This window comes from Chiloscyllium plagiosum, unplaced genomic scaffold (genome assembly GCF_037043375.1).
Source record: "Chiloscyllium plagiosum isolate Xiang-an unplaced genomic scaffold, Cpla_swu_hap1 HiC_scaffold_88, whole genome shotgun sequence".
NCBI lineage: Eukaryota > Metazoa > Chordata > Chondrichthyes > Orectolobiformes > Hemiscylliidae > Chiloscyllium > Chiloscyllium plagiosum.
This window is the reverse complement of record NW_028270227.1, coordinates 75898-88286: the sequence shown is the minus strand read 5'-3', so window position 1 is coordinate 88286 and position 12389 is coordinate 75898.

Below are 12389 nucleotides of genomic sequence, written 5' to 3'. Positions count from 1 at the left end.
TTCACTTATTTGGTACTAAAATGTGGACAGTGGCAAAGATCATCGCCAAAGGGACATCCATCTCTTCCCTCGCTTCCAGTATTAACCTTATGTGTATCCCCTCTGTCCCAGCAGGCTCATCTCTTCTCAAGTGTTTTATTATTTCAATCACATTGTCCTTATTAAAATGAGTTTGTTCAAGCATATTAGTCAGTTAAAAAAGAACATAAGACATAAGAGTGGAAGTCAGGCCATTCGGCCCATCGTGTCCAATCCGCCATTTAATCATGGCTGATGGGCATTTGAATTCCACTCATTCACACTCTACCCATAGCCCTTAATTCATTGTGAGATCAAGAATGTATCAATCTCTGCCTTGAAGGTATTTTATGTCTCGGCCTCCACTGCTCCATGGGAATGATTTATGCAGGTCAAGCTCTCTCTGGCTGAAGAAATGCCTCCTCATTTCCGTTCTAAATTGACCCTCTCTACTTTTACGGCAGTGGTACGGGTCTAAGTCTCCAGGCATAACAGAAACAACTTCCCAGACTCCACCCTTTCTCAGCCATGCATTATCGTGTACGTTTGTATTTGATCTTCCCTCAACATTTTAATGTCTCATGAATACAATCCTAGGATCCTCAGCCGTTAATCGTATGTTAGGCCTACGACTCCAGGGATCATCCGTGCATTTCTCCACTGGAAACGTTCCAGTGCCAGTGTGTCCTTCCTGAGGTGTGGGTTCAAAATTGGATACAGCATTCAAAATGAGTCCTCACTGAAGCTTTTAAGTTCTCAGAAACGCATCGCTGCTTTTACATTCTAACCCTCTTGAAACAAATGACAACATTACATTCGCTTTATTAATCACGGACCCAACCTGCAAATTAACATTTAGAGAATCTTGGACTAGCACTCCCAGATACCTTTGCAGTTGGGCTTTATGAATTTTCTCACCATTTAGAAAATGGACCATGCCTGTAATAATTTTGTTTCCCAAAGTATCAGACCTCGCATTTGCTCACGTTGAATTTCATCAAGCATTTCCTGGACCACTCTCCTAATCTGTCTAAGTTTTTCGGCAGCCTTCCCACCTTAAGAGTACCACCTGCCTGTCCATCTAAATTCGTATCATCTTCAAACTTCGCCAGCATATCCCCAGCCCTTTCATCCAGATCGTATCTGCAGCATTTGAACAGCTGCGGCCCAACACAGAATCCTGCAGCGTGCCACTTTTCACTGGCTGCCATTCCGAAATAGAGTATTTCATCCCAACTCTCGACCTTCATCCTGACAGCCAATCCTCCATCTATGCCAATAGCTCACTCCGAACTCCATTGACCCTAACGTTACTGAATAGCCTCCTGTTAAGAGCCCTTTGGAAGTCCAAATAGATAGCATCCACTGGGTTTTCCTCGTCTAACTGACTTGTTACCTCTTCAAAGAATTCAAAACGAAACCACATTCCCAAATCTTACAGTCACTCTTTATCACAATCAAGCTGACTCAGGATTTTTTTGCATTGAAGGCGAAAGTTAGACTCACTTGGGAGAGAAACATATGATTTGCGTCTGGCAGCATTTGGAATAATTCATCTGAAATGTCCAACCTCCAGCGCAATCACACTGGGGAGAGACCATTGAGATGTGGGAATTCAGGAAAGTTATTTCTTTACTCATGCAAGCAAGAAACCCACCACCGCAGTCATATGGGGACAGACCCTTCACTTGTTCTGATTGTGGGAAGCGGGCTGTTTCAGAAATACAAACTCCAAACACAACAGTTAGTTCACATCAGAACAAGACAATTCACATGCTCCATGTGTCGAAAGAGATTCGAAAAAGCAAATGCACTACTTGCAGATATCAAAAGTTACCAACAAGTGGCGATAGATTCAACCCCACAACTAGAGATCCGAATCACCGCCCTACTCAAAAAACTTCTAAAATCTGGAGAAATAAATAAGACCTGTTTTCATAAAAAGGAAACCAGATGGAGCCAACACATCACACGTCGACGGATTACCAAAATTCATAAACCAGAAAAACCCTCAGAAACATAGTCATGGTACCTGGAGCACAAACTTACAGATTGAAGAATGAGCTACACAAAAGACTAACACATTTAGTAAAAGGGTCACGGCACTCCATCCCCACGACTTAAGAATTCTTGAAGACCATCAAAGACATTAAGATAGAAGAGGATGAAATAATGGTCTCCTTTGATGTGACAGTGCTGTGTACATCAATCAACATGAAACTGGCCGAGGAAACATTGACGACTCTATTAGAAGACCCAAAGACACACACAGCAAATTCCACCAAATTCATCGACAATGACAGTGTCATTAACCTTACCACACACTTCAGCTTCAATAACAACGCCAACAGGCAAAAAAAGGGAACACTCATGGGATCTCCGACATCAGGGTTCTGAGCAGAGTCAGTAATGCAGAGACTTCAACAAACAGCTCTGCCAATCATCCAACCAAAACTTTGGTGCCGCTACGTGGATGACACGGTTGTAATCACTAAATGAAACAAATTAGAGAAAACCTTCAAGACCATCAATAATATCCTTACTGGGATAAAATGCACTAAAGAGGAGGAAAACATCAACAAACTGCCATTCCTAAATGTCACAATAAAGCGAACAGACAATGGGGAACTTCAAACCAGCGTTGACAGAAAAACAATACATACAGACTAAATATTGAAATACAGAAGCAATCATCCCAAAATCCACAAACGAAGCTGCATCAGAACATTATTTCATATGAGTCAACATCCACTGCAGCACAGAGTCACTATGCAGAGCAGAGGAAAATCGCCGATATTGTGTATTGTAAAAGAATGGGTAACAATGAACACAGTTCGCCGATTTCTCAAACAAACAGACAAAACACGTCCAGAGGCCCTAGCCATTCTCCCCGATATCAACGATATCTCAGAAATGACTGCCAGACTACTCAGACCCCTGAGCATCATGATAGCAAACAAACCCACCAAGACACTAAAGTAGCAACTAATGAACTTGAAAGACCCGAGACAGACAAAAGCAAAACTGATGTCACTTACGAGATACCGTGGAAAGATTGTAACAAACACGACATTGGACAAACAGGGAGAAAACTAGCCACCAGGATACATGAACACCAACAGGCCACAAAAAGATATGACCCTCTCTCTTTGGTATCCTAACATACGGATAAGGAAGGACCCTCTTTCTTTGGTATCCTTACATACGGATAATGGGTCGACACATCCATCCTCGGACAAAACAAACAAAGACACACTCGAAAACTCCTAGAAGCATGGGATTTCAACTGGAATTCTATCAACAAAGACATCGAGTTAGACCCCATATACCACCCCCGAGAAAAAAAAATAGGAAGTGAATTAAGCGCAGGAAATGCCGTCACCAACCCAAACAAACCCAAACATATAAATAGAAAGAAGGACTTATTAGCAGCGGTTCGCCTGAGGCCCACTGAAGATGTTACCTCGTAGGGTGATGAGACTTCTGGAACTGAACCGTCCAGCTTAGCAAGCGAAACTATACCGAGATTTACTCAGTCTTCCCACCCACTTAGGCACCAGTACGTTCACAAATAACTACAGTTACAGGTTTATGATTTCTCTTGCTCACCCCAATGAACGTACATTGTTCTTTGGATGATTGCACCGATGTTCTTAAATCATGCTGTATTGAAAGTATTCGTATTGTAGAACATAAATGAAATTGCTTATCTAGAGGAATCGGTTTTGGAGCAACGTTGCAATTACCCCCGTTCGCACCGGGTAGAAACAGTCTAACTGCGCAGTGTATTAACAGGGATTTTCTGTCTCTTCAATATTAAATGAACAACTATTTTTCACTTTTTCTTTGCAAGGATAGGATTTTGATGCAATTGACATTTATTTCCAAAATAAACTAACGAAGAACTGTTTCTGGTGACTCTATAAATATCTCTATTCTGGTTATCTTTTCCAGCTTAAAATAAAACAGACGCATTCTGCTATATACAGCTGAAAGGAACATACTTTAACATTTTCGTGCCACAATGATTACATGCAATGCTGACATTAAATAAGCGCCATGTCAATTACTTGCTTGTCAGGTCAAGATTGATGCCCTGGGACACTATTAATTGCTCCTGTTCCACTCCCCAACAGTTGAATTATCGAAGGCCCATTTGCTATTTTATTAGGAAGATTAATTTTGCTGTTATCCATACAGTCGATTGCTCGTCCATATGTATTTTCTACTGTCAGCCATGTTTTACTATATTCCATTGTTTTCCTTTTATTTTTGCATTTTACTCTCTCGTCTTATCCATACCATTCCTCTATCACCGCTATTGACACTCAGCCATGCATAAAAAAGCCAAACCTGACTCGGGATTTTTTTTCGCAATGTGCAAGTAACATTTGACTTCCACGTATTCTTTCCGCATTCCGCCATTTCTTCAACTGTCCTTTGACGACGCTTATGAGTGTTGACAATCCAAGACATAGAAAAAATGCTGACGCGAGATATAGTCTTAATCCATGCTTGTATTTGGGCACTAAGACTCCAGTTCAACACTTTAACACAAAATCCTTGTTCTGGAAACACCTAATTAGCATTGCTGTCTTAAATATTATAGTTTGTCATTTTAATGCTGGATTAACACTTAACCTTCCTGAAAATTCATGTCCAATCTGAAATCAAGTGTGGAATTGGTGCTGAAATTCAGCGGAAATTGGTCTTAATCATTATCTGAACGTTAGAACATAAACTTCTAAATTGCTTTACCACTGTGTGTCGGATAGTAAAGGTAAATGTTCACCCATTGAGAATAACATCCAAAATCATAATGCTGATGACTCTGCTATGATTCTCTAAGGATATTGTTTGTGCCCTTACTGTACTTTCTGGCTGCAGTCACGAGATATTATGTCTGTTCAAAAAGGGCATACTCATATATAACAAAATGACAGAACATAAGTATTTTTGTAAATATTTCTTCTCGATCGTGAACAATGACGATACCCCTTGTGGATACTTGGTTAAATTAATTCATCTTGTCGTACCATTTATAATAATTGCTTAAGTCTGTGGGTAACTTAGTGACATCCTCATTGTCTCTACCAATATACTGAACCTTCCTCTGATAATAAACATTTCCGTGGGAACGTCGGAAAATCGGCGAAGTAGCTTCAATTTATTATGTTGCTTTGTCACTGTCACAGATACCTCGTAGCATATTGCCTAAAGGTAGACTTCAGAAGTTAGATGACAGCAGAATTGGCCATCCAGTCAGGCACCTCATGCAACAATTAGTGGTAATTAGAATCTTACATTGTGGAAGCAGATAATTTGCATTATCAGGTCCACACTACCTCCTGGGAAGGTTTTGACCCAGAAACACCCCTCTAATAATCCTACATTTTCCACAGCCTATACATATAATTGACTGCACAATTCGACAATTTCGAATGGCAAAACCACACACTTTTGGAATGGTGGGGCAGACCAAACACCAACAGAGAGAATGTTAAAATAAAAAGGTTCCCAGACTGCCCCTGGCTTTGGTGCTGTACAACGATCACTGACACTGTGAGACAGCGGTGGGAACCACTGAGCTACCACGTTGGCGACTTGGCTGGGCTGTATAACCAACTAGTGTAAGTCATACCCGCATCAATGTAATGTGTTTCTTTGAGATTATCGCTCTATGATAACTAATATGGTGGGCGCTATCTTTCTTAAAAATTCTTAATAGCTTTTAGCTCCTGGTAAGATGATTCCTCTTTTAACTGTTGAGACTTTCTTGATCAGGGTAACATCTACTTGTAACAAAGTATTTTGCCTCTTGCCTGTACTGGATCTATGATTTGATATCCACAGTGTCAATGCTATTAACTGGTACTGTTGTCATGATGTGGGTGTGCTGTATCTTTAAGAAAGTTAAAAGCTAACAAACCCCCCTGGCAGCACCAAATGTTCTGAATAAAAAAAGAAATAATATACCATGTGCTCCAGCAAGTGGGGTAACTAGGGTAGCTGGTTCCTGAAAACGACAAAACCGATCAGAACTAGGCCCATCTCTTTAACGTATTCTCCGAAAATGCCAAACTCCAAACCTGTTTGACTTCAGTATTTTGACAATCTTAAAAGGCAACTACACGGTCCAATGTTTTGTGGGTGTATGAACGGGGAAAAGTGAACTGTTCAGATGAGAACTGCCAAACTACCACCATGTAAAACGCCTGCCTGCAAAAGCACTCTCTCTGAAGGATACCTTTATCGATAAGTAACCTCTGAAGCACAAATCCCTCAGAAGAATAAAAGAAGATTCGACATTTGGCTGGTTTTTGAAAAGTTAAATTGTGATAAATCTTAATGGGAAGGTTTTATCAGACGAGTATTGTAGAAGGAAAGGTAAAACGAATGTGAGGGAAAGAGTTCTAAATGTTTGTTAATTAATTACTCTGTATTATACTTTCGGAAATAAAGTTGTTTACTTTAATTATTGGCCTACCAAGTTTTCACAGATTACTGAACAGAATAAATATTTTCTTTATTGCTGGGTTAAATTAAGCAGGAGGGTTTAGCAGTTATTGCAGAGTTACAGAAGCAAATTTGATGTTGGCTAATTCTTGCAAGGCTGGTTTCATTTCTTGCTTATCGCTGTCTAAAGCTTATCTTAGTTCTAATTGTCTTTAGAGTTATTTGGTAAACAATTACTTGCTGGTTGACCAGCATCATTCTCTCTCAGCCAGGCAAGACATTAATTGTACATTCCTGTATCCAGATATTAAATTTACGGATTCCCTTGATTTTTCTAACGTTAGTCCTGCTCTTTTTCGTGTGTTCTGTTTAGTTGCACTTGGGTACTGCAGGATTAGTGTGGCCAGTGCTTACATGTTGGGTCAGATCCCTTGCTTATTGTAAAAGACCATCGTCCCCAACATGACCATCGCGTGCTATGTCATTTGGGTACTTTTAATGTCATGGCTGAATGGATTACACTTAGTTGGGATACATGGCCATTAAATCATGATATTGTGACTTGGTTTATGATCAGTCGAACATCCATCACCATTAGTTAGATATTTGAAGCATGCTAAATTGTCCCTTCGGGCATGTACAATACTTTAAAATGAGAAAACGCCCTCCACCCGACTACATGGTAATCCCTGGACAATTGAATATTTCCAGTGATGCGCTGAAATCAGACATCACATTCATAGTTTCTGTAATAATGCCATACATGCATCCAGTGCTTCTATTATTCCAAACGGTTGTCGTTGTGTTGCCCTGTCCTATTTTGGGTTCGATAATGACAATAGTAACAAGTCTTGAGGCTTAGTCATTTAATCATATTTTGGCAATACATACAATTTTACCGATTTTCAAGTGCCACCAATGTTACTATTTAGGAATCCATTTAACATCTACGTACACGCATATATCACCTGTAATAATGGCCTCACATGGTCCAGTCCACTGGGCCAACAATCCATTTTGTCCCGTAAGAGTCTAGCCATAAGGTGGTCTTCTGGGTTTTGTTTATCCCTCATCAAATAACTTTCTTCCGTTTCTAATCCCTGTCCGTATCTTCCGTCTCCAATCCATGCAGTTACATATCAAATTTTTGCACAATCTGGTAAACTCTGCCTGTGACGTTACAAATATCTACCGTTCATCAACTCAAATGGGGTTATATCTTTCCCCCAGAATACATCTAATTTGCGGTCAGCACCCTTGTCCAGGCAACTTCTGTTTCCATCAGTGCATTTGCAAAACTATTCTTGAGCATCAGATTCAAACGCTCTGCTATACGTGAACTCAGAGGCTGAGTTGGTAAATTGAAGTTTTGCTTAAACCTGAGAATGGCACACATGCATTTTTATTCCTTTCTGAATAAACTATGTCCCGTGTTTTAGTGATCATGTGAGTGCATGACACGTCACCGTATTTTTCTATCTCCTCATATTCGTGCTATGGCTTCTGCTGAGCAGTCCATCCATAGGAATGTTTCTCATCACTTCGCAAATCTCTCTTTGAGAACTTGGTGATACCCTTTCCCTCTGAATGTGGGAGTGAACGATATATTTATTATGGATATGTTCCCAAGGGCTTCGGAGTTGGGGCTGATATTCAACACTTATTTTGGGAGACCCTCCTGGCTCACATGGAGCAAATGTCGTACATCTCTGGCAGAACTTCACAATACCCCTTCCCATTCCAAGGCACCATCAGTAACTAGTTACCTGATATTGCATTTTGTCTTTTATACTATATGATCAATGATATGTCCTCAGTGGTGTTTTAAAACACGACGAGCATTGTAATTCGAATCTGCATTCTCCAAACACCAGTCTTCCATTTCATGTTGTTAATTTTTCGAATCCCAGCAGCTCCTCCTGTTAAACGCCAACTTTAATCCTATTTTTATGAGTTCATTGAATTATTGTATGTGAGCAACCACAGGTCGAAGCATATTGTGGGCGGGACGGTGGCACAGTGGTTAGCACTGCTGCTTCACAGCGCCAGAGAGCCAGGTTCAATTCCCGCCTCAGGCGACTGACTGTGTGGAGTTTGCACGATCTCCCCGTGTCCGGTTTTCTCCCACAGTCCAAAGATGTGCAGGTCAGGTCAAGTGACCATGCTAAATTTCCCGTAGTGTTAGGTAAGGGGTAAATGTAGGGGTTGCACTTCGGCGGGACGGTGTGGACTTGTTGGGCCGAAGGCCCTGTTTCCACACTGTTAGTAACCTCATCTAATATTTTGTCGTTTGGCAATTTAGCTATCACTCTCCTCCAAATGGCTCTGCTCCGTGTCGAATACCTCTGTCAGGCAATGTACTGTAAGGGCAATTAAAAATGTTTTATCAACATGATGCGTTCAGACATATCTCGCAAGGACTTCTTGTTTTTTTTTCCAACTGGTCTATCGGAGTTGAATGACAGCCAGTCTGTTTTCTGAACTTGTTAATGTATTGTAAAAATTACTACTTAATAGCTTACTAATCTAGTAAATTATATAGTATTCCAATAGAGTTACCCCAAGCCAATTATTTTCTTTATTCTTTTTCATATTATATTTTAACGCTATTGTATGAGTAAACTCTGCTTAATATCGAGACGTTTGACCAATTGAATTGCATCTGAGCCACCGTTCCACCATTGGAAACTGTCATTGGAGAGGGTTACACTCGAACACGAGGAATGGTTTAATTAAAAAATATGAATGATTTACTGCAATAAGTTGATAAATGAATTGCACAATGTGTAAAACCGAGAAGACGGTAGTGAATACCTAATTTGTGTGTTTCGATATTCTTTGTTGAAGGGGAAATGCACGGTAAAACACATTTCAAACACTTAGGTTTTCGATACATGACTCGGAATTCTGATTCTCTGCAAACAGTGGATAGCGATAATTGGTGAAATGTTACCATGAACAAGAGTTTGCATTATCCAAAATTTTACTCTTTTGATTTGGATTGTTGTGATAGATTAGCAATTTTAAAAAATAGTGAATAAATGGACTAGAGGTAAAACGGCGGGCATTTGAACAATAGTAGACCAGCTAACCGATTGACTTGACTCAAAAATGTACTAAAATTATTGTCAGAAATTGACTTCAAAGCCAGGATGGTCTGTGGCTGTCTCTGTTGGTATTTGTTATTGTTGTTATCGTCGTCATCTGAGAATTTTTGTCTTAAAGACGCTTTGAATCGAATATGCTTACACAGCTATTTCAGGCTTAAAATGCCTTAACATTGCACATATCTGCAGAAATAAGGTCAGCCTGGTCTCTGTTAGTAATTGCCTACCTCGTGTTCTAATTATACATCCCTTCTTTCAGGACTCCACAAGAATGGAAATCAGTCCTAATAAACTTTTATTTGTGTCAAAGAGATTTTCTCTCAGTCTTTGACATTTGCGTGAAAGCAGTCACATTTTCCTCAGTCTCTCCTCATCGTACAATCACACCGTATAACGAATCAGTGTTTCAAATATATACTGCACAGCTCTCTTGTCAGTGCATTCTTTCATACATGTGCAAATGTACAGTGTACATAATGAAGCTGATGTAGTCTTGCCAAGACCTCTGTGCAGTCATATCAGAAAAACCTTTACACATGTTCTGAACTCTCTTGCTGAAGGTTCGGACGATTGATTGCCTTCCTAAACATTTACTGCATGTTCGAATATGTTCACTTATCTTTGAGGCGTTGAAGCGGCCTTATGCTTACCAACATATTGCATTATCCAACAACTTGTTGATGTTCAATCAAACTGGACGTCTTCATTTTTTAATACATTTTAATCCATTTACTTCCATGTCTCCTCATTTTGTTCTACTATGTTTCCCTCAGGTTTCTTCACAAATTTCTCACAGCTCATATGTCTAATATGCTCCAATATACATGTGCTCTACTTCCGGTTCCTACCCTTCCATTTGGAATGTGAGAACTTCAGTCGGCCTCAATAACGAGAACCTTCAAATGTTTCGATTGTTCCAGATTAATACGCTTCATTATTATTATTTCTCATGTTACATCTTCACAAATTCGATGAAAGCTTTCGTTAATTGTTTGCACAAATGATTGCTGACTAGAGGTACGTCCTGTGAAAACTGAATTACACCTCTATTTAAGATGGCATTTCATAAATATATTCGAACATCGTCCTTGCTTGTGAAATCAATGGGAATGTTCTGCAGAATACCTTTTTCTCTCTCATTCTATCTTTCATACTTGTTTAACTGTTGTAAGTATAGTTAGAGGCATTATAAGTAATTGCATTTTAATTATAAGGGTTTCCAGAACTTTTCACTTCATGTTGTTGAAATCGACAAAAGAAAACAGACAGTCTGTTCTATTGCGAGGTGCAAAGGGTAAGAGGAAACCCTGAACTAGTATCAGTCAACTCAGAACCATCAGGCGAAGAGAATGTGGAAACAAGAAGCAAAAGTGTGTTTCGTAGTTTAAGGGTCCTGTCAATGGTATGTGAATTTTGGAAAAAAGAAATAAATTAAAAAGCAGTCATTAATATTGATTGCTGTCTGACAAACACTTCTGGTGAAAACGTTCTATTTCGACATAATTTGGTGAAATACTTAAAGGACTCTCTTCATCAATGTACCATTTATAACAATTGCAGAATTATTAAAGTCACGAACCCGTATGTCCACGATCAATTACTTTGTTAACAGAATACCATGAAAACATTTTATAACATTGATCCAAAGATTCAGATAGTCTTCCAGCTTGCAAACCTTCGTTCCCACTCCCCCATTCCAAATGGTTTCAAAAATATTAAGCTCGTCCCATTGACTTCAATTTGTTCCATAAACCCTTCCCATTCATGCACCTTTTAAGATGTCAGATAAATTACTAAATTAAACTTCCATCTCATACTTCTTCTGGCAGATTATTGAGCATACAAACCATCTTCTGTGTGAGATGCTGTCCCTCAGGTCACTTTTTCAATGTTTTCCTTCTCCTCCTGAAAATATAACTTCTAACCATAGTCTCTTAACCTCCTATCACCCTCACCTTAACCTCCTTCCACCGAAAGCATTCCCAACGCCCCTCCCCCTAGTCCCTCCTCCCTATCTCTTGTCTTAGCCTGCTTGGCACACCCTCCTCATTCCTGAAGAAGGGCTTATGCCCAAAACGTCGATTCTCCTGCTCCTTTCATGCTGCCTGACCTGCTGCGCTTTTCCGGCAACACATTTTTCAGCTCTGATCTCCAGCATCTGCATTCCTCACTTTCTCATAGTCTCTAACACCCAAGCAAAAAGACCTTTGCTATTCACCTTATCTATGCCTCTCAAGACTTCATAAAACTCCGTGAGGGTGCTTATCAATCTTCTACCCTCCAGTGGAAAATGTCCCAGTCTATTCATTCTCTCCTTATAACACAAACACTCCAGTAGCTGCAACATGATAGCAAAACTTTTCCGAAATCTCTCCAATTTATTATTATCCTTTCTGCAGTATGGGCGGCATGGGGGCACAGTGGATGGGCGACACGGTGACACAGTGGATGGGCGGCACGGAGGCACAGTGGTTAGCACTGCTGCCTCAAAGCGCCAGAGACGCGGGTTCAATTCCCGCCTCAGGCGACTGACTGTGTGGAGTTTGCACGGTCGCCCCGTGTCTGCGTGGGTTTCCTCTGGGTGCTCCGGTTTCCTCCCACAGTGCAAAGATGTGCAGGTCAGGTGAATTGACCATGCTAAATTGCCCGTCGTGTTAGGTAAGGGGTATATGTAGGGGTATGGGTGGGTTGCACTTCGGCGGGTCGTTGTGGACTTGTTGGGCCGAAGAGCCTGTTTCCACACTGTAATGAAATCTAATCTAAAAACCAGATCTGTATACGTTATTCCAAAAGCAGCCTTACAGACAC